This window comes from Pantherophis guttatus, chromosome 2 (assembly GCF_059756535.1).
Source record: "Pantherophis guttatus breed Tessera chromosome 2, ASM5975653v1, whole genome shotgun sequence".
Lineage (NCBI taxonomy): Eukaryota > Metazoa > Chordata > Lepidosauria > Squamata > Colubridae > Pantherophis > Pantherophis guttatus.
The window spans coordinates 24,426,879-24,447,972 of record NC_142064.1 but is presented as its reverse complement, the minus strand read 5'-3'; the positions used below and the strand labels follow the sequence as shown (position 1 = coordinate 24,447,972).

General features: G+C 40.3%; 1 protein-coding gene across 6 annotated transcripts in view; it reads right to left on the bottom strand.

Annotated features, from left to right (window-relative positions):
* Window positions 1–21,094, bottom strand: part of GHR (growth hormone receptor) — a 139,984-nt gene that overhangs the window by 79,470 nt on the left and 39,420 nt on the right. The gene's annotated exons all lie outside the window — the stretch shown is intronic.

Below are 21,094 nucleotides of genomic sequence, written 5' to 3'. Positions count from 1 at the left end.
CTTTTTCTATCAATTCTCATAGGCAAGAGATTTTAAGTTACCGTTTTGTTAAACAGAAAAATTTGGATTGCATTCTTCTGCTGTTATTATATACTTATTGAATGAAAAGACAAAGGACTATTCTGTCTTCCACTGGATAATCATATCTTGGGGGGGGGGGTATGTGTGTTACACATACTTTCAAGAAATCCCAAGGGAAGACCCTCTGAAGAATTTTCTCCCACTGGATTTTTTTCAAAAGGGGAAGAATAGGAAGCCAGGAAGGTTTTAGTGTAACAGAAGAATGAGAAAGATGATTCAAGTGTTACAAGTCACAAGCATAGTATTTTAACCTTGTATTGGAGAAAGAGATGTATGCTTTCATACCTTTTGGTATGTTCAGAAAGGGATGGACAGATACCCTAGCTCTAGAGCTTTAGATTCAGTAGGAAGGAACAAAAAAATTAAGAAGAAAAGAAGCAGAAACAGCAAAGCCACCTTCTATCTTGCAAGCCTAGCCTGAATGAGAACTTCAACCCATATAGTAGCTGAGCTGCAAGCATAACCCTATCTATGTAGTATATGGACTCCCTTTGGTCAACAGCACAAACTTCCAATATACAACCACCAAACAGCTGAAAATCTAGAATTAGCTATCTCAACAGATCTGGAGGGTTCCAGGTTCTGGAAACTTGAATTGATCTTTTCCAAATAGGAATATAACAATTATGATCTAGGAAAGCTGCCAGATTCCTGCAAAATAGGGGCTTAAATCTTTCCTTCTGAATTTAATATGGATTGGGTGTGTCAACTTGACTATAAGCAAGGGATTCCCTTGGCACAAGGCTTCAAAAAGGCTTCAAAAAGGCCAGCAACTACTAGACTGGCCAAGAAAATCATGCCTCAAGATATTATTAATTATGGATATTTTTTTTGGTTTCCATGTTTAATATTATACAAGACTGTCAAGAGAAGCTTGATAATTATTCTATTTGTTATGATTTCCTAGTACAGCCTATTGTTCTGTCCTGCCAATGCATTCTTTTCAAACTACCTCATGGTAAGCCAGACAATACCAAGAAGAGAAAAAAACAAAGTGTGATATTTCTTTCTACGCAAAAGGGATCACAGGGAGATTTCCACACCACAGGGCTGTCTTTGAAAGACTCCCCCCAGAGATACGTGCCAGTTGGAAAAGAATTAAAACTCTCCACAAGTCTCCGCTGATGCAAATGGACTTGCAGGTTTCCCCCTCCAAGTTGGGATAAAAACCAACTTGCTGAACCAATGGCAAGTGTTAGCAACAAAAGAGCTATCTTCATTAGCCCATATTATGCTGTATTTATACAGAGTTTTTTCTATTTAGGAACCTCATACGTGTAGATAACCCTTGGCTTTCCTTTAAATATTATTATAATTTCATTTTGCACAATTTTAAAGTAAGTATCAGAGCTTGAAAATTGAATAAAGTAACAGCCAAACCATGGTTTCTCTGTCTCTTCTTTCTAAACATGCCCCAGATTGCCATTTTGTCTTCCTTTGAAAAAGTAAATGTTGTTTTGCAAGTCTATGTTCCCATATCAAATTTCTGTGTGATTGTATCTTGGGAGCAAAAAATATCACCCCAGAAAAAAGGCAAGAAAACAGAATCCTGTGGAATATCTTCAATGGTGTAAGGATGGAAGCAGCAGATGAACGACTAAAGAGGAACTAATCAAATATGACAACATCAAGCTGGGAGAAATAACCAACACCATAGAAGATAGGCTCAAGAACTTTCTGGATCTTGACAGATTAGAACACTTGGCTCTATCCAACAAAATGCAATTCACTGGTGAGAAACGTAAGATATTACACTTAGGCAAGAAAAGCCAAATGTACAGGTATAGAGCAGGTGGTACCTAACTCAACAGCAGTGACTGTAAGAGGGATCTAGTGGACAACCCCTTAAGTATCAGCCAACAGTGTGCTGCAGCTATGAAAAAAGCCAATGCAGTCCTAGCTGCATCAACAGAGAAATAGTATCAAGGACATGTAAAGTACTAGTACAGCACTGGTAAGACTGCACTTGGAATACCGCATCCAGTTTTTATCACCATGTACAAAAAGGGAAGAGGAGAGCAACAAAGGATGGTAGGTAGTCTGGAGAGAACTGGGTATGTCTAACAAAGAGAACTGGGTTTCTTTAACAAAGAGAAGGACAAGGGATGACATGATAGTAATCTTCCATCTTTGAGGGATTGTCGCAAAGGAAAGGGGGTTGACCTGTTCTCCAAAGCACCAAAGAGCAGGACAAGAAGTAATGGATGGAACCTTAACAAAGAGAGATCCAACCTAGAATTAAGGAGAAATTTCCAGTCAGTGAGAACTATTAATCTATTTATCAGCGGAATGATTAATAGTTGTGGGTTGTGGTTGCTCCAACAATGGAAGTTTTAAGATAGTTAATGCACAATCATTTGTCTGAAATGATGTAAGTTTTCCTGCTTAAGGAGGGGGTTGGACTAGAAGACCTCCAAGGTCCTTTTCAACTCTGTTCTTCTGTTAGTTGCTGGGCAAAAAGGATAAGTTCAAAAGATGAAGACCTACAGAGACCTACCAAAAGTAGGACCTACAGAGACGAACAGAAACAAAATCACCCAAAGGATTGTCCATAGGAGTGCATTCTAGGAGAAGAATTCTAAAGCCAAGTTCTTTTGGCTGGAGATTACCATGGAACAAAAGAAAATCCCTCTGTGCCAGTATAATTCAACAGCTGGGGGAAGAAACACATGTCCAGCAGGCATCAGTTCTGAACTTGAAAAATGTCATGCATATATGGCCAAGGTTGCTTTCTACTAGTAATAAGCCTTTATAATGTTGTTCCCGCCTCTGTCCTTAGAGTATGAGCTGGAGGTGCTCTAAAACAGGGGTATTTAAGCCATTGCTGGCTGAGAAATTCTGGGACTTGAAGTCTACAAGTCTCAAAGTTGCCAAGGTTGGAGACCCCTGCTCTAAAATGTAGGAAACGACCCAACATAATTTTTACCAAATTAAGACTATCATATCAAGGGGGCACAGCAAGAGTAAACAGGAAAACAACTCTTTCCACGGACTATCTTCTAACTCATAAAATTGAATTCTGATTGATTAAGTTGCTTCTGGCATCCTGCCTTTTGTCTGGTGTTGATAAGATTTTGGGGCTTCATCTTATGTGGTGCTTTTCTTGTGTCTGACTGTATTTTTAATCAACAACTATTATGTGTGAGTAGTCTTAGTAACGAATGAACATAACTAGATTTGGATCCTTCAGTCCCATTTATTCATCAACAATAACTTACAGAAAGCAGTAACGGCTTTACAAGAGGGTTTTGACAAATCTGTAAAATGTAAGAGTGATGATGAGTACATTAACTGTTCAGGAGCCTATTTCTTTATAAACCAAAATATGTTTGTGTAGGTGTGTATGTGTGCGAATGCACTGGTATCTCTACTTATGAGCTTTTTTATTCCCTGCATTACACTGATTTTAGCATCCAGTCCAGCAAAATATTCATGTATGTTGGTTCCCTAAGCCATAAATCACCATTTATAAATCACATTGGCTGAATTATCAGAGAACACAAATCTATAAACGAACGGACCTTCTTATAACATGCAGGGATAAGAGCATAAGAATGGTCTTTTCAGATCAAGGCCAAGGCCACTTAGTCCAGCATTTTGCCCCTCACAGTAACCAAACAGATGTTTTCATCCAGTTTACAGAAGAGGGAAGGAGATATATTCCTCTCCTGCTGTTGGTCCACTGCAATTGGCATTTGGACAGCTGCTGGATCCATTCTGAAAGTAACCTTGATGCTCATGAATATCAGTCCATGATAGATCTGTCATCCATGATTTTATCTATTCTCTACCCATTAGTAGTGATCACCTTTTATTGTGGGATAATGAATTCCATAAGCTAAATTATATCCTGTGTGTTGTTTTTCATGTATTCCACTTCTTCCAGTCAGCTTCTCTGGTTGACCTGTGATCACTAGGTTTGGAGCAACCAAAAAAACCATGACATGCATGATTTCATACCCTTCAATCTTATTCTCTCCTCAGTTCCTTTGGTCCAAACTGAAGGTGGTTTAGGATTGTTTTGTTTTAGGGTAGTAAAGCTCCCTTGGTAATTTTGTTTGTATTCTTCCACCTTTCCTTGCATTGCTATTGTATCCTTTTTCATATATACTGTTCACAATATTTCAGATGCAGACAAACCAAAGATTGGCATAAGAACATTTGAAATTAGTTGGTTGGTAGTTTCACTTCCTCTACTAAATCTTTTGGCAAAACTCTCCAGCTTGTTATCTGCCCACTTATTCCTTGCTCCAGTCACACAGTCCCAGCTACCCCTCCTCTGAGGCTCTGTTGTCAGCCAAATCATAAGAAACAACTGTCTTGAGATCTAAAACAACAGCCATCAAAATGATGTCTGCTAGAGCAATAGTTTCAGCAAATTAAGAAATTCCTGTTATTTCCCTGAAGTGACCTTTCATGCAAGTAGTTTATTGAACATAACCTGAAATTAGAGCCGCTCTTTCTAGGAAGACCCAAGCACTGTAGAAGCCACAGTTTCAACATGATACAGATGAATTTCACATGATCTGTTAACATACTGCCACTATTAGAAGCTGTCGCCTGAACTTAGGTAGCTTTTGCTAAAGTGATAAGGAAACTTGCTACAGACAAGCTATAAAGAGGACACAATTTTAGGATCAATGATGAGACCATTTCTCTGTTCAGTTAAGCAGAAAATTATGGCCCTGGGTGAGCATTCACATTTCACTTTGTGTACTGATTCCTTTTCAGCGCCTTTCACCAAAATGTAATTTCTACGTCTTTAAGAGCCTTACCTTGACAGATAATTAACCCAGAGTATCTCGGTTACTCTAATGTGCATCTTGGTTGATAATGCCAATTGGTGACATGAGGTCAGAGAAGAGGGTACTAAACAGGTTAGAATAACTTTGGAAAGTGTTAGAACAAAAAATCCAATTTAATAATGGCATCCTGCAATTCCTTCTAGAACCAAACAATGCAAGTTTAGCAGAGTCAGGTGGATGGAACAGCTTGTGCTGACCTGTTCCACTTAAAGGATTTCACATGTGTAAACGCTGCACTTCATTACAATTTCCTGTACATTTAAAAAAGAAAACAAAGTGCACAGGAGAATGACTGGATTCCTATCTATTGTGAGTTTTTACAAGGCACACCATTCAGCTATATGATTTGATGCATGAATGGGAACAGATTACCTAGAATTCAGTATGTGATCTTTTTTTTCTGCTCATGATGTCCAAACAAAATTCCTTTCTGCAGTTATTGGAATTATGTATATAATTAAGTTTCAAGAATGCCCCAATTTTACTTGACTATATAGTTTGCTGATACTTTACCTTTTCCTCTGAGATCTCAATATTGCAAGATTTCCCAGAAATACTAAATTAAACCTAGCTACTTGCTTGTCGGGAAGGGGTGGCTTGTTCAGTTCAGAACAGGATGCATTTTATGGTGCAATTACTTGCAGCATAAAGAATGTGTTGATTAGCCCCAGGTCACCTTCACCGGAAGTCCATAAAACTGGAGATGCAGCAGAGTCTGGTGAACAGATTGTACTGGACAAATCTTGGCTCAGCTGCAGGTCACAGAAAAGCATGAGAGATATGGCCTTCTGATGCATAACTACCTAGACAACTTTGCATAACTGCTCCCTATTTGCCATGGGTCAGTGTTTCTCAATTTTGGCAGCTTTAAGAAGCATGCTGACTGGAGAATTCTGGGAGTTGAAGTTCACATCTCTTAAACCCACCATGGTTGAGAAACAGTGCCATCAGTTGTCAGGAAATTCCACTCAGTTCTAAGGTTTAAAAAAAGGAAGAACAGAAAAATTACTGTTGAAATAGCTGGGTATGTTTAACCAAAGTAAATTAAATAATGAAGACAGCTAATAGTATGATACGACTCATAGGACCTATGCAGTGGTGGTATTCAGCCGGTTCTGTCTGGATCGCGTGAACTGGTAGCGGCAACTGCGAGAGGCTCCACCCACCCACCCAGACGTAATGTGTGACTACTGCACATGTGCAGAAAGGCTGTGCACATGTGCAGATGTGGTGCATTTGAGCGAAGCCAGCATGTGCACATGCGTGCTCACATTTGCAAACCGGTAGGGAAGGTAAGTGAATCCCACCACTGGACCTATGTCTACGTCTACCAATGTGTCACATTTTATTTTATTATCTCCTTTTGGTATGTACACATACCTATAATAAAGCAGTATTCCTGACTGACAGAGTATTCCAAGAAAAAGTCCCTCTTGCAAAGCTAAAATGCCCAATGGAGAAGAATCACTGCCTCTGATTTCAGCTCCAGGCTATTCTCCAAAGGATCCTAGTTTTGTTCACATGAGAAGTTGTGTGTTGGAAAAAGGAGAAAAATATCACTTTTAAGCTGGAATAAAGATTACTCCAGCCTGCCTTAGCAGCAAGCTAGCAATGAGATGTATGTGATGTCTTGAGGATACATCCCTCAAAAATGGTTAATAAAGCATATCCATACTGCCACAAGCAAAATGTAAGGATAAACCTTGAGCTGCTGGAAAGAGTTCTGTTTCTGAATTGAAACAGGAGGAATATGTGTCTTCTCTACAAGTAGCCCTCACTTAACAAGCAGTCTCTTAATGACCATTTGAAATTACAATTCTAATTAGCGACAGCCAACTTGCTGCGGCCAATTCACTGTGGAAGAACTCACCACAGCCAATTCACTGCAGGACAAGAGTTACACTAATATCAAAGAAATAGTGGAATAGAATCATTAAAGAAAGGATGCAAAAGGAGCGACAGAATGAATTGGGAAATGCAAAAATTAAAATATTTTTTTATTTATTTTAAATAATTAAATAGAGTTGTTAAATTGTCACGTATCAAGTTGTCCCACAGTAAGTTGGCCGTGGCAAGTTGTCCCCTTCCGGGTGGGAGGCACCCATCCAGTCCTGATCAAAGGGAGGGTCACACCATCACAGTGAGACAGACCGTCAAATAACCTGTTCTGCCCCCTTCACTAGCCTCTGAAATGTGACTGGAGAAAGGTTTGCAAAATCATGCTTGGAGGTGATGATACTTCAATGGAGAAGAAATATAACACCAGCTGCCTCAAATTGCATTTGCAGGTAAGGAAAATATAGCTGATTCTTTGTCATTAAGGAAAATCTACTTTATTCCTCCAGGTAATGGTTTCATAGTGCCCCAGGAAAACCTTATTTATAGGTTGAATGCTTTGAATGGTCACAACGTGTTTACAGTACACTGAGAGTTTAGAGCCATTTATACCACAGAGAAGAAAATTGCATTTGGCAAAGGCAGCTGTCTTTGTTTCGGCTGATGGTGTGGATAGACAAATAGGCTTCCTGCAGTCGAAGGATTTATTAAACTAGCTTTGCTTCCTCTGGATTTTTGTTTCTTTTCTTTTGCGCTGAAAAACAATTTGGCACACAAGACTTAAAACCAATACATTAAAAAAATCTAAAGCCTCTAACGGGCTCCTAGACTGTAGAAGAATATATATATATATAACTTTTCTTTTATGTACACTGAGAGCATATGCACCAAGACAAATTCCTTGTGTGTCCAATCACATTTGGCCAATAAATTCCTTGTGTGTCCAATCACACTTGGCCAATAAAAAATTCTATTCTGTTGTTCTGTTCTGTTCTGTTCTGTTCTATTCTATTCTATATATAAAGCTTCTCATGTTCTTTTAAAGGCAGACACCCATTGCAAGGGAGAAAGGCTGGCTAGCAATCTTAGAGTAGATAGTTTACAAAAGCAAATATTTTCAACAGTCAGAATGGCCTCTCATTATTAACATGATTTATAAATTGCTTCAGACTTAAAAGATTCTAACAGTAATGGTTATATGAGCCAATATAAAACAATAGAATACAATACAGGCAGTGGTTGCTTAATGACCAGTGGCTTAGTGATCATTCAAAGATATGATGGACACCCCCCTTCCAAAAGCTACTTATGTGGATTTGAAGTTCTCATGGCTCCCCCCTCCAGTCACGTGACCACAATTTAGCCTGCATGTACAGTTGATTGCAGTGTCTCAGGGTCAGGTGACCATGATTTACCATTTACTTCTGGTTTCAGGGAAAGATACGCATTGCAAAAAAAATATATCACTTAATAATTGCAGCATTTGCTGAATGACCGCTGCAAAAATGTTGTAAAATCAACTCAGTCATGTGATGATCCACATTAACAACCAGCATTCTTGTTGCTGGTTATATGACTATGATCCCAGGCTCAATTATGGTTGTAAATTGAGGATTACTTGTAAAGCTTAATGCATAATATTACTGCAACCATGTCAGCTCCACTGGGTAGACCAAGCCAAGACACCAGCTCCACAGGATGACCAATTTTATTAGTTTTGGGATTGGCTATAATAACAAAATCTTGCAAGTCTGATTGTGTTGTATAATTCTTCCTCTTCCATGTAGTTTGATGACCTATCTCCTTAGCCACTTCCAAACTTCTGGACATTCTAGACTTATTCAATGTTTTCCCCTTGTCATCCTAGAGTTTGCATATCTCAGTCAAGGCCAACTTTCTTACTCTCTATTACGTATCACATATTTGGCACCAACAGCCATTAATCAGGTTCCAAATCCTTCCAGAACAGTCAGGTTTTACAAGTTACAAAAAGCCATGAATGTGGGAACATCTTAGAGGGTGAACTATTCCAAGGGAGACATATCTGTTTTAGAGCCTCTTCTCATTATAACACCTGTTGGTTGGTTGATTGATTGATTGATATGCCATCAAGTCAATGTCAACTCTCATGATGTCACAAATTTTCTACAAGATGATTTATCCCCATCTTTGCATTTTCCAACAGTGTACTTGTTGCTTTTATAAATGAGTCCATCCCTTTTGCTGCTGGTCATTCTTTTGTCCTCTTTCCTGCCACCTTTAGAGTTTTCTCCATAAAACTTGATCTTTGCATAATATGCCCAAAATATGTAATACAATCCCAGAACCAGCAAGCTTCTGTACAAATAGTGACTCAGTCTATCATGGTTTGATTCTGAGCCTATTTTCAAGCCACTGCTGCTTAATGCAGCATCCACTTTAAAAAATCCTCTACGGGTGGCTATCCAGCCTCTACTTAAATGAAATACTTGAGTGAAAAAACATCCTGATGAATTCAAGCAGAGTTAGCACTTGCTTCAACTTCAAGACCACACAAGCAACTCCATGAATTTGGGCAATTTTTTTAAAAAAAAAAATCAGAAGTGGCTTGCCTTTTTCCTAAAGCAGAGAGAGATGGACTGGGCCAAAAGTCCACCAGCTTCTAGTTTCTAGTCCAGGGTCTTTAACACTGCATCCCGCTGGTTTTTCATATTGTTCTTACCTCTAATCAACTCATTCTACTCTCAGGGCTGTTCCCCCCCCCCCATCACTCTGCTTAACAATAAATTGTTAAATAAATAAATAAATTATTGTCAAATAATTTACTAAAACTGTATTACTGTTATTCTTCTCTTCTTTACTAGTATCTATCTCTTCCCACTTACTACTATAACCATGTTGCTTGTATCTTTCAATTATATTGTTTTTGTTTCCTAGTAGAATTTGATAGCTTATTAGTAACCTTGACTATTACTAAGTGTTGTATATTTTTTATTCTTGATGAATGTATTTTATTCTCCTTGTGTACACTGAGAGCATATACACCGAAGACAAATTCCTTGTGTGTCCAATCACACTTGGCCAATAAAGAATTCAATTCAATTCAATTCAATTCAATTCAATTCAATTCAATTCAATTCAATTCAACTCTACTCTACTCTACTCTACTCTACTCTACTCTCTCCACTCCACTCCACTCCTCTACTCTACTCTATTCTATAAGCCCTAGAAAAAAATCTTCAATTTTTCAAAAGGTTTCTATCTTCCTCACAATGGGATTGTTAATGGAGCATAATACCATCCATTTTGGAGCCTCCTTGGCTGCCCATACTTGCCAATCGAAAATATGGAATGGAAGGAATTCCTTGTGATGGCAATGGGAATTTATGGAGATCGCTGGTTGGGTGAGCAGCTAGAGGAGCTGCAGCCTCCAGGAGAAAAGGACTGAATGAAAAAGGACTTTTGCAAATACCTCATAACAAAGCAAGCAAGATTACTATTTGTTCTCTATCCATATAAAGTTCACCAATATTTTTCCGTTCTTTTTTCCTCACAGCAATATTAGGAAGATTTTTTCCAGATTTTCTAACAAGAACATCCCTAAAGGTGCATGTCTCTGTGATGGTGAACCTTTTCGGCACTGAGTGCCAAAAAGGGAGCGTGTGCACCTGGGCCACAACCCGGAAGAGGAGCTGCCCAGGGTGCATGCAGGCACCCAAAAATGAACTTCCAGTTTCAGCCAGCTACTCTTCCGGGTTTCTGGCGTGCATGCGCATGCAATGATCAGCTCGCTGGCGCGCATGCTCACGCAGGAAAATGGAAGACCTGCTCTTCTAGTTTCTGGCACTGTCGCATGCAAAAAGGCCAGCTGATCATCTTGCGCGCATGCACGCAAGAAACCCAGAAGAGAAACGGGTGACGGCGCACGTGCCAGGTGAGATGGCTCCGCATGCCACTTCGGGCACACGTGCCATAGGTTTGCCATCATGGTTATAGATGGATTTAAAAAATCATCTGGATAAGTTTGTGGTGGTGCTGCTTTTTGTTTTCTGTCGCTCTCTCCTGGGAATCTTTAGCAGTCTTCCTTGTGCAGTGGTTGTGAGCATGAAGAACATTTTGGCACAAAACTTCAAAGTTTTATACTGGAGCTGATCCTTAGCCCACAGAAATCACACCATGGCCTCATTAACCTCAGGAAGGTAATCCTACTAAACCTCAGAAAGTGGTTGGAGGACTCAGCACAAAGTATTCTTTTTCCTGCCCATTTCTTCCAAAGCTTATGTCAATTACCCTAAACATCTCCATCTGTTTTAGGCCAATGTGGTTGGCCACCATAAATGTAGTTTTTCTTTACACTGGCACAGAAGACAGATCATACTTTCAAGAGAGTGCTTTCCCTACTCCTTTCTTTCTTGTACAGTATTTCTCAAAATATACACATTTTCTTCAGCTTATAAAAAATCAATCACAAAAGATACCATTCATTTAAAAGCTGTGCATATCCAACTCTAGTTTAAGAACTGTCTGCAAATTTAGGCCTATTTACTCTTCACATTTATTAAAGTTATAACATTAAAAGAACACCGTTACAAAAGAATTTAAGGACACACATTTCCTCTAGCAGAATGGGTAAAATGTGAAGTGAAAAAATAAGCATCAAATTAAAAAAATGTTTATAAATAGCCAGGTTTATGATTAAATTTATTTTATATTTAAATGATCACTTTCAGTGTCACAATAATTTATCATGCACACTAGGAAAAATGATTTTTCTATAAGAAAAAATCCTCTGCAATGATATTTTCCAATCCCTTCAGGCTGATTCATGTTGCTACTTTCAGGCGCAATTCTGAAAAGCATAGCTGCTGAAAATCTACAGTTTTCATCAGATCAGAGAAATGCTTTTCAGGCTTGCAAACACAGAGCAGCCACTTTATATTTATGTTTTTTTTCCCCCAGTGAAAATGGCAAACTCTTGATTTGCATCAACTGTAGGGCTTGTATAAAAGATGAAAACACAGAGTGAAGCACTTAAGATGCAATCTTATTTTGTCTTTACAAAGAAAAAGTACTAGCAAGGTAAGAGGAAAGGAAAGCATAGTTTGTATTGACAAAAGCAAATCAGAAGCAAAAGAAAAATTGACACTTAACAGCATTTACCATGCAACAATTCTAAGAGGTGACATGATGGTCTTGAGAGGATAAAAAAAATATAGATACAATTTCCTATTCAAGGAATTTAATCCTAAGCAACAACATATATTATAAAATTAATAGCATAAGAAGCTAACTGTATAAAAGCTTTGTAAAACTTTAGATCGAATACTGCTATGCTATAATTTAGATTTATAATTTCAAATCTTAAAGAAAGTGCATCATAAGGAACGTACATATTGCATCAAAGAGGGAAATGGAATGGTCCATGGTGCTGTGGACCAGGCAGTGAATTAAGCTGTGATTTGTTCAAAAGAGTTGACTGAATAAATCACAACTGTTTAGGCTCACACAATCAAATCAACAGTTTCGAACTATAGAGTCTGGGTTCTCAAAATAAATTAAACCTAAACACAGCAGACCATATTATGGTTCACAATAATGAATGGATCTGGGTATTATGGACACCTAAAATATGAGCTCCAAGACTCACTTCATAAACTTGACTGCAAGTTTTTGCTCCTTCCCTCAGAACAGTCATTTATGAAAAGGGTTTATATCTGAGAACTGGCTGCATCTAATACAGATAGTCCTTGACTTACAACAGTTCATTTAGTGACCATTCAAAGTTACAATGGCAGTGAAAAAAAATGACATATGACCATTTTTCACACTTATGACCTTTGTAGCATCCCCATGGTCACATTCGGATGCTTGACAACTGACTCATATTTATGACGGTTGCAATGTCCTGGGGTCATGTGATCCCCTTTTGTGACCTTATTACAAGCAAATTCAATGGGGAAGCCAGATTCACTTAACAACTGTGTTACTAATTTAACAACTGCAGTGGTTCATTTAACAAATGTGACAAGAAAACTTGTAAAATGGCACAAAACTGTTCTGCCCCAGCTACGGATCCCCAAGAACACAGCACCCACCAAGTTTGTACAACCCACTTAATTTACTAAAATAACTCAGTCTTTTTCAAAACAAAGGCTGTTAATTAAACTTTCTTAACAGCCTACAAGAAACCAAAGATAAAGTAATCACAATCTTACTAAGGTTGGCAGAAAGCCCAGAAGCAATTTACAGAGAATCCAGACGCAAAGTAGAGTGAACTAAAGTTGTTCCCTACAAATTGCTTCAGTCGGCGTTCCTCCTTAAATAGGCTAAGGGAGTGGCCAATTAGCCCCAACCCTTACTCTCAAGGAGACCTCCTCCTGAGGAGCCATTCCTGCCTTTTGGCCGCTCTGTGTGTCCGTACATCGAGAAGAGGCTCCTCCTCTTCGTCCTCTTCACTTAAATAAATAAATAAATAAATAATTTTATTTCTATACCGCCCTTCTCCCGAAGGACTCAGGGCGGTGTACAGCCAATTTAAAAACACAACACACAACAATAATTAAAAATTAAAATAATTACATAGATTTGGCCGATTTAAAACCCCAAACATTTAAAATACCCCAATTAAAATTATTAAGTTGATAGCCCTGCCTGGCGGAACAACAGGGTCTTCAGTGCGCAACGAAACACTCGGAGGTCAGAGATCTTGCGTATTTCCGGGGGCAGTTCATTCCACAGGGCTGGGGCTCCCACAGAAAAGGCCCTCCCCCTGGGTGTCGCCAGCCGACATAACTTGGCTGATGGCACCCTGAGGAGACCCTCTCTGTGGGAGCGGACTGGTCGGTGGGAGGCTATTGGTGGCAGAAGACGGTCTCGAAGGTACCCGGGTCCTATGCCATGGAGCGCTTTAAAGGTGGTAACCAACACCTTGAATCGCACCCGGAAGACCACTGGGAGCCAGTGCAGCTCGCGCAGGAGGGGTGTCACGCGGGCACGAGTTGCGCCCATAACCACCCGCGCGGCCGCATTCTGGACCAGTTGGAGCCTCCGAGTGCTCTTCAAGGGGAGCCCCATGTAGAGAGCATTACAATAGTCCAGCCGGGAGGTGACAAGGGCATGAGTGACCGTGCGCAAGGCGTCCCGGTCCAGAAAGGGCTGCAACTGGCGGATCAGGCGAACCTGATAAAAGGCCCCCCTGGCCATGGCCGTCATATGCTCTTCTAAAGACAGCCGTGCGTCCAGGAGGACACCCAGATTGCGAGCCCTCTCTGTGGGGGGCAAAGATTTACCCCCAATAGTCAGCGATGGCACCTGCTGACTATATCGGGACGCCGGCAGCCACAGCCACTCGGTCTTGGACGGGTTGAGTCTGAGCCTGTTCCTCCCCATCCAGGATGGGGAGGAGCTTCTTGAGGTTCTGAAGGCCCTGGCTGAATCCCTGCTTCTGGCACCACATCTTCTCGAGCCTCCTCATTGTCTGACTCGAGTGCCAGCTGCACAGGCTGCTGGCGCAACACCACACCAGCCTCCTCACTGTCAGAATCAGCTACAATCTGCACAGATCCTTTCTACTGAAATCAAACATTATTTGGACTCTTCTATCTGTCCATTAACTTGTTTGCAATTATTGCTTATTCTCTTTCCTACAATTCTCTTTTCTCAATAAGATCCTCTCTTTTTTACCAAAAGCTTGAATATATGAATTTCATTCTCTTTTGTCTAATGTTCCCATAATATGTTAGTTAAGCTCCAAAGCCATTTAATCCAAGTTTCTGTTCTCATAGTAGCCAATCAGATGGTCTCTGGAACTCTTCCCAATAGGACTAATAACATCACCTGCTTCGCAGATCTTGGCAATTATTAATACCCAATTATAGCTTTGTTTTTCATTAATATCCTTTTGAATCCCACAGATTAATTGTGTGTTGCAAGAAAAAAAAATGACTTTGTTATCTGTCAATTCAACTTCACTGGAAATATGGAGAAGAGAATATTTGTAGCTCAGGTTGAACTGTGGGGTCCTTGGTGCTCTCTAACCTTGGTTGTTTTCTTGCAGACATTTTATTAGCAAACTAGGTATAACATCATCAGTGCACTGATGATATTACTTAGTTCGGTAATGAAACAGATCCCACATTTCATTGGAAGTGCTGGCATCAGGATAAAAGAGGGACACTGGTGTATGTCCAGCTATATTTGGTATAAAATGATTTGTCATGAATGCGACTGCTTGAGGGCTCCTGGATTGGAGCTGAAAGGCAAAAGGGAAGCAGTATGCTCCCTCCCATATTGGGGTAGACCAGGTGCTTCGATAGAAACACACACATATGTATGTATGTATGTATGTATGTATGTATGTATGTATATTATTATATTGGAGATAGTTGTTAAAGAGTCAGTGTAATATAATCTCCAACTATTATGTATAATTAATAATTGCTTACATGCTTTATTGTTACCAACTATCGCCATCTTCTGTGAAAATTCACTTCCAATATTTAAGTTTAATGATTTAGCTATAAGACAAACCAACATCAAGTGAGATCTAAAAATAAAAGATTAGAAATAAAAGTTAAAATAAGCAAAAAAAGTAAGAGAACACCTGTCTGATCTTGATGAATACAAATCACCGGAATCTGACAGATTACATCCTAGAGTTCTAAAGGAGCTGGCAGATGTCATCTCAGAACCACAGTACCACATCTTTCAAAAATCCTGGAGCACCGGGGAACTACCAGAGGACTGGATAAGAGCTGATGTGGTTCCCATCTTAAAAAAAAAAAAAAAAAAAAAAACCAGACCCAGGAAACTACAAACCAATCACCCTAAAATCAATACCCGAGAAGATACTGGAAAAGATAATAAAAAAAAAAAACAGATCTGCCAACATCTAGAAACGAGTAGAGTAATAACTAGTAGTCAGCACGGGTTTGTTAAAAACAGATCATGCCAAACCAATCTTATTTAATTCTTCAACATAGTGACTAAATTAGTAGACCAGCGAAATACTGTGGACATAATATACTTAGACTTCAGCAAGGCATTTGACAAAGTAGACCATAACCTACTTCTTCGTAAACTAGAAAAAAGTGGGATAGATAGCTTCACCACCAGATAGATTCACAACTGGCTGACAAACCATATTCAACGAGTAGTCCTTAACAGGTCTAAGTCTACATGGACGGAAGTAAGCAGTGGGGTACCATAAGGTTCTGTCTTAGGCCCAGTACTCTTCAATATCTTCATAAACGATTTAGATGAGGGAATAAAAGGGGAATTTACCAAATCTGCAGATGATACTAAGCTGGCAGGAATAGCTAATACCCTAGAAGATAGGCTCAAGATCCAGATGGATCTTGACAGACCTGAACACTGGGCCCTATCTAACAAAATGAAATTCAGTGTAGAGAAAAGTAAAGTCTTACACTTAGGGAAGAAAAACCAAAAGTACACATATAGACTGGGTGAAACCAGGCTTAATAGCAGTAACTGTGAGAGGGATCTTGGAGTCTTAGTGGACAACCAGCTGAGAGCCAGCAGTGTGTAGCAGCAGCCAAGAATAGCCAATGCAATCCTAAATTGGATTAACAGAAGATATAATCAAGATCAAGTGAAGTACTAATACCACTCTATAAAGTCTTAGTAAAACCACACCTAGAGTACTGCATCCAGTTTTGGTCACCACACTATAAAAAAGATGTTGAGACTCTAGAAAAAGTGCAGAGAAGAGCAACCAGGATGATTAGGGGACTGGAGACTAAAACATATGAAGAATGGTTACAGAAATTGGGCATGGCTAGTCTAGTGAAGAGAAGGACTAGGGGAGACATGACAGCAGTGTTCCAATATTTGAGAGGCTGCCACAGAGAGGAAGGGGTAAAGCTATTTTCCAAGGCACCTGAAGGCCAGACAAGGAATAATGGATGGAAACTGATCTCTGGAAGGCTCGGGACAGGGGTTGCTCCTCTGTCCTGGTCCTATTAGACCTCTCAGCAGCCTTTGATACCATCGACCATGGTACCATGCTGCACTGGTTGGAAGAGTTGGGGGTAGGGGGCACCGTGTTGCGGTGGTTCTCCTCTTTTCTCTCCGACCGGTCACAGTCTATGTTGGCAGGGGGGCAGAGGTCGACCCCGAGGCCCCTTGTATGTGGGGTGCCACAGGAGTCAGTCCTCTCACCCCTTGTGTTCAACATTTATGTGAAGCCGCTGGGTGAGATCATCCGTGGTTTCGGGGTGAAGTATCATCAGTACGCTGATGACACTCAGCTATACATCTCCACCCTGGATCACCCCAATGATGCCCTTGAAGTGATGTCCCGGTGCCTGGAGGCTGTATGGATCTGGATGGGGAGGAACAGACTCAGGCTCAACCCATCCAAGACCGAGTGGCTGTGGTTTCCGACATCCCGATATAGTCAGTTGGCGCCATCACTGACTATTGGGGGCGAGTCGTTGGCCCCCACGGAGAGGGCTCACAACCTGGGTGTCCTCCTGGACTCACAGCTGTCTTTAGAAGAGCACTTGACAGCTGTGGCCGGGAGGGCTTTTTATCAGGTCCGCCTGATTCGCCAGTTGCTTCCCTTTCTGGATTGGGATTCGTTAAGCACTCACTCATGCCCTCGTCATTTCCCGCCTGGATTACTGCAATGCTCTCTACATGGGGCTCCCCTTGAGGAGCATCCGGAGGCTCCAGTTGGTCCAGAATGCGGCCGCGCGGGTGATTATGGGAGTGACATGGCGCTCCCATGTGACTTCCCTCCTGCGCGAGCTGCACTGGCTCCTGGGTGTGCTTCAAGGTTTTGGTTACCACCTTTAGAGCGCTGCATGGCTTAGAACCGGGGTATCTACGACACCACCTTCTGCCACCAGTAGCCTCTCACTGACCAGTACGCTCCCATGGAGAGGGGCTTCTCAGGGTGCCGTCGGCCAAACAGTGTCGACTGGCAGCTCCCAGGGGGAGAGCCTTCTCTGTGGGGGCACCTGCCATCTGGAACGAGCTCCCCCCCGGAGATACGGAGGATTCCGGATCTGCGCGCTTTCCGCCATGCCCTCCAAACATTCCTATTCCAGCAGGCTGGCCTGGCCTAACCTCTCTTTTAAATTGCTTTTTAAATTTTAAATTTGTCTTATAAATTGGGGTGTTTTAAATTTGTTTTCTAGGCCAAAGGATTTAATGTATTTTAAATGGTTTTTAATGTTTTTATTATATGTATTTTATTTTCTGGCTGTTCACCGCCCTGAGTCCTTCGGGAGTAGGGCGGTATATAAATTTAATAAATAAATAAATAAATAAATAAATAAATAAATAAATAAATAAATAATAATAATAATAATAATAATAATAATAATAATAATAATAATAATAATAATAATAATAATAATAGGAGAGATTCAACCTTGAAATAAGCATAAATTATCTTACAGTGAGAACAATCAAACAATGGAACAGCTTGCCTTCGGAAATTGTGGGAGCTTCACTAGAGGCTTTCAAGAAGAGATTTGACTGCCATTTGTCAGAAACGCTGTAGGGTCTCCTACTTGGGCAGGGGGTTGGACTAGATGACCTACAAGGTCCCTTCCAACTTTGTTAATCGGTAAAGATCTACATGAACATAGTGTGATGGACAACCTCTTTAAGCATCCTACTTCTGCTGCTTGGGTAGGTTTACAAAGACACAGGATATATATGCTGGAGATATATGACATTCCATGTGAGTGGTTTATTTTGGTTTTAGCAGGTGGTAAGAAGCACAAACAATGTAATCATGAATTCTAGGCCTCATACACCAAGTCATCTACAGACCTTTACCTCACTGTTTGGGCTCAAAAGAGTGAGCTTGGTGCAGGCTGGCTAGCTTAGTTAACTATTTAAATAAAACATTTTTAGATCTAAGAAACATATACCGCTATCACTTTCCCCAGGTGAGATACAACAATAAATATAAATTTTAAACACAGCGAAGGCTAAAAGCAAGAGGAATGTCAAAATCAATCTATTAAAGATAATTAAAAAAAGAAAGGGATTTTAAAGACAATTTAAAATCCATTCAAACTTGGCAGAACATGAATGTCTTTGGCTGCCTGCCTAAAAAGGTCAAAAAGAGGGCTATTTAAACTTCTAAATGAATCTGTAACCAGATACAGACCCTGGGAGAAAACAAAAACTCCAATCTACCTCCTGTCACCACCACGGACGCCTCCTATGACATTACTAACACTTAAACCAGCCCCTATTCTACAGTAAGTATAATAGACATAATTCAGATTTTATAAGACCAGTGGAAACAAGTGATAGAAATAAACACAAATCTCAGTTCTGAACTATTATCTCGTCCACTGACTTCATGGTTTGTTATTCAAAATCCATGCCGAAGTGTGATTTTGCTTGTTTCAGCATGCTGTGAAAATTTATGCTATTGTAGTTTATTAAAATGTAAAGGTTCCCCTCGCACATATGTGCTGGTCGTTCCCAACTCTAGGGGGCGGTGCTCATCTCCATTTCAAAGCTGAAGAGCCAGTGCTGTCCGAAGACGTCTCCGTGGTCATGTGGCTGGCATGCAGTGGTGGGTTGCCCCTGGTTCAGACAGGTTCTATAGAACCAGTAGTAAAACCGGTGGGAGGCTCCGCCCACCAACCCCGATGTCATCAGGAAACTTCTGTGCATGCGCAGAAGCGCATGCGAGTGAAGCAAATGCGTGTGCGCAGCTCCGTTGCGAACCGGTAGTAAAGGTAAGTAGAACCCACCCCTGCTGGCATGACTAAATGCCAAAGGCGCATGGAACGCTGTTACCGTCCAACCAAAGGTGGTCCCTATTTTTCTACTTGCATTTTTTACGTGCTTTCAAACTGCTAGGTTGGCAGAAGCTGGGACAAGTATCAGGAGCTGACCCCGTTATGCGGCACTAGGGATTCGAACCGCTGAACTTTCCCTTTCCGCTGAACTAACCCTTTCGATCGACAAGCTCAGTGTCTTAGCCACTGAGCCACCGCATCCCTTTTGTAGTTTATTATATAAGCAATGAATAAAGAAATCTGGTTCATCATGAACCAGGAAATTCCAGAATAATTCCCAAATTTATCATCCTAAAATGCTTTTTAATATGTAGATTTACTATTGTCAAATTGTTATGCAACTTTTTCAAGAGCAACATTCAAGCGCAGTGAATTAACAAACTCTGTTTGAGCATAATCCAGAAAAAATCTGAAACATTTCTGAGATTACAGTGGCAGCTGGCATTCAGGAAAAAAATGAAGTAACTGATCCTAAAACTGATAATCTAAACTGGTTTAGGTGCAACATGAATGCTAATCTTTGGTTTATCATTAATTTGTAGTCACATTTAAAATCAAAACAAAAACTTGGAATTTTCCAAGCAACATGTCAGATTGTTGAAACAGAAACAAATTTTGCGGATAAAGTAAGGAAGGCACCGCCAAGAAAAATAAAGCTCAGGAAAATAAATTTGGTGAAGGCAGAGCGAAGTTGGATTTCTAAATGTGAAAACGGTTTTAGGGCTATCAAACAGAGGCCAAAAACAACATCAAGATCATGAAGAATGAAGAGAAGGCAGTTTGACACCCGATGTTTTCTCATACTGTAGAGTAGTGTTTCTCAACCTTGTCAGTTTGAAAATGGGTAGACTTCAACTTCCAGAATTGAAGCTGAAGTCCACATATCTTCAAACTGCCCAAGTTGAGAAACACTGCTTTAGGGAATTATGGACCACTACATAAACATTTGGGATAAGGGGAAGCAGGCCATTATGCAACATCTTAATTTTCCATCTTCAAGATTATCTTTCATGAAAAAGGATAACCGTCATTGCATAAATGCATGCATACTTTCACATCCCTCTCTATTCTTTAAGATCATTTTAAACTTAATTTTATATCAAACGTATCCCAAACGAAGTATTTATCTCTTGCATTATTTTATTATTCTGTGCATAACATCAAGACCTCTTAGCATAATCTACTGGTCAATACTGTTTTTCTATAAACATCTCAGTAGAATTTTTTTATTATTTTTTTTTAAATTTGATTTATATGCCGCCCTTCTCCGAAGACTCAGGGCGGCTTACAATGTGCTCAGCAATAGCCTTCATCCTTTTGTATATTTATACAAAGTCAGCTTATTGCCCCCACAAACTGGGTCCTCATTTCACCTACCTTAGAAAGGATGGAAGGCTGAGTCAACCTTGAGCCTTGGCGAGATTCGAACCCTGCAGTAATTGCAGGCAGCTGGTCTTAAGCAGCTTAATAACAGGGTGCCTTAAACCCTTGTACTACCAAGGCTCAGATCATGTCCCACAGAGTCCTGCAACTTCATGAATGCATACTATACAGGTAGTCGTCGACTTACAATCACAATTAGGACCTGTACTTTCATCA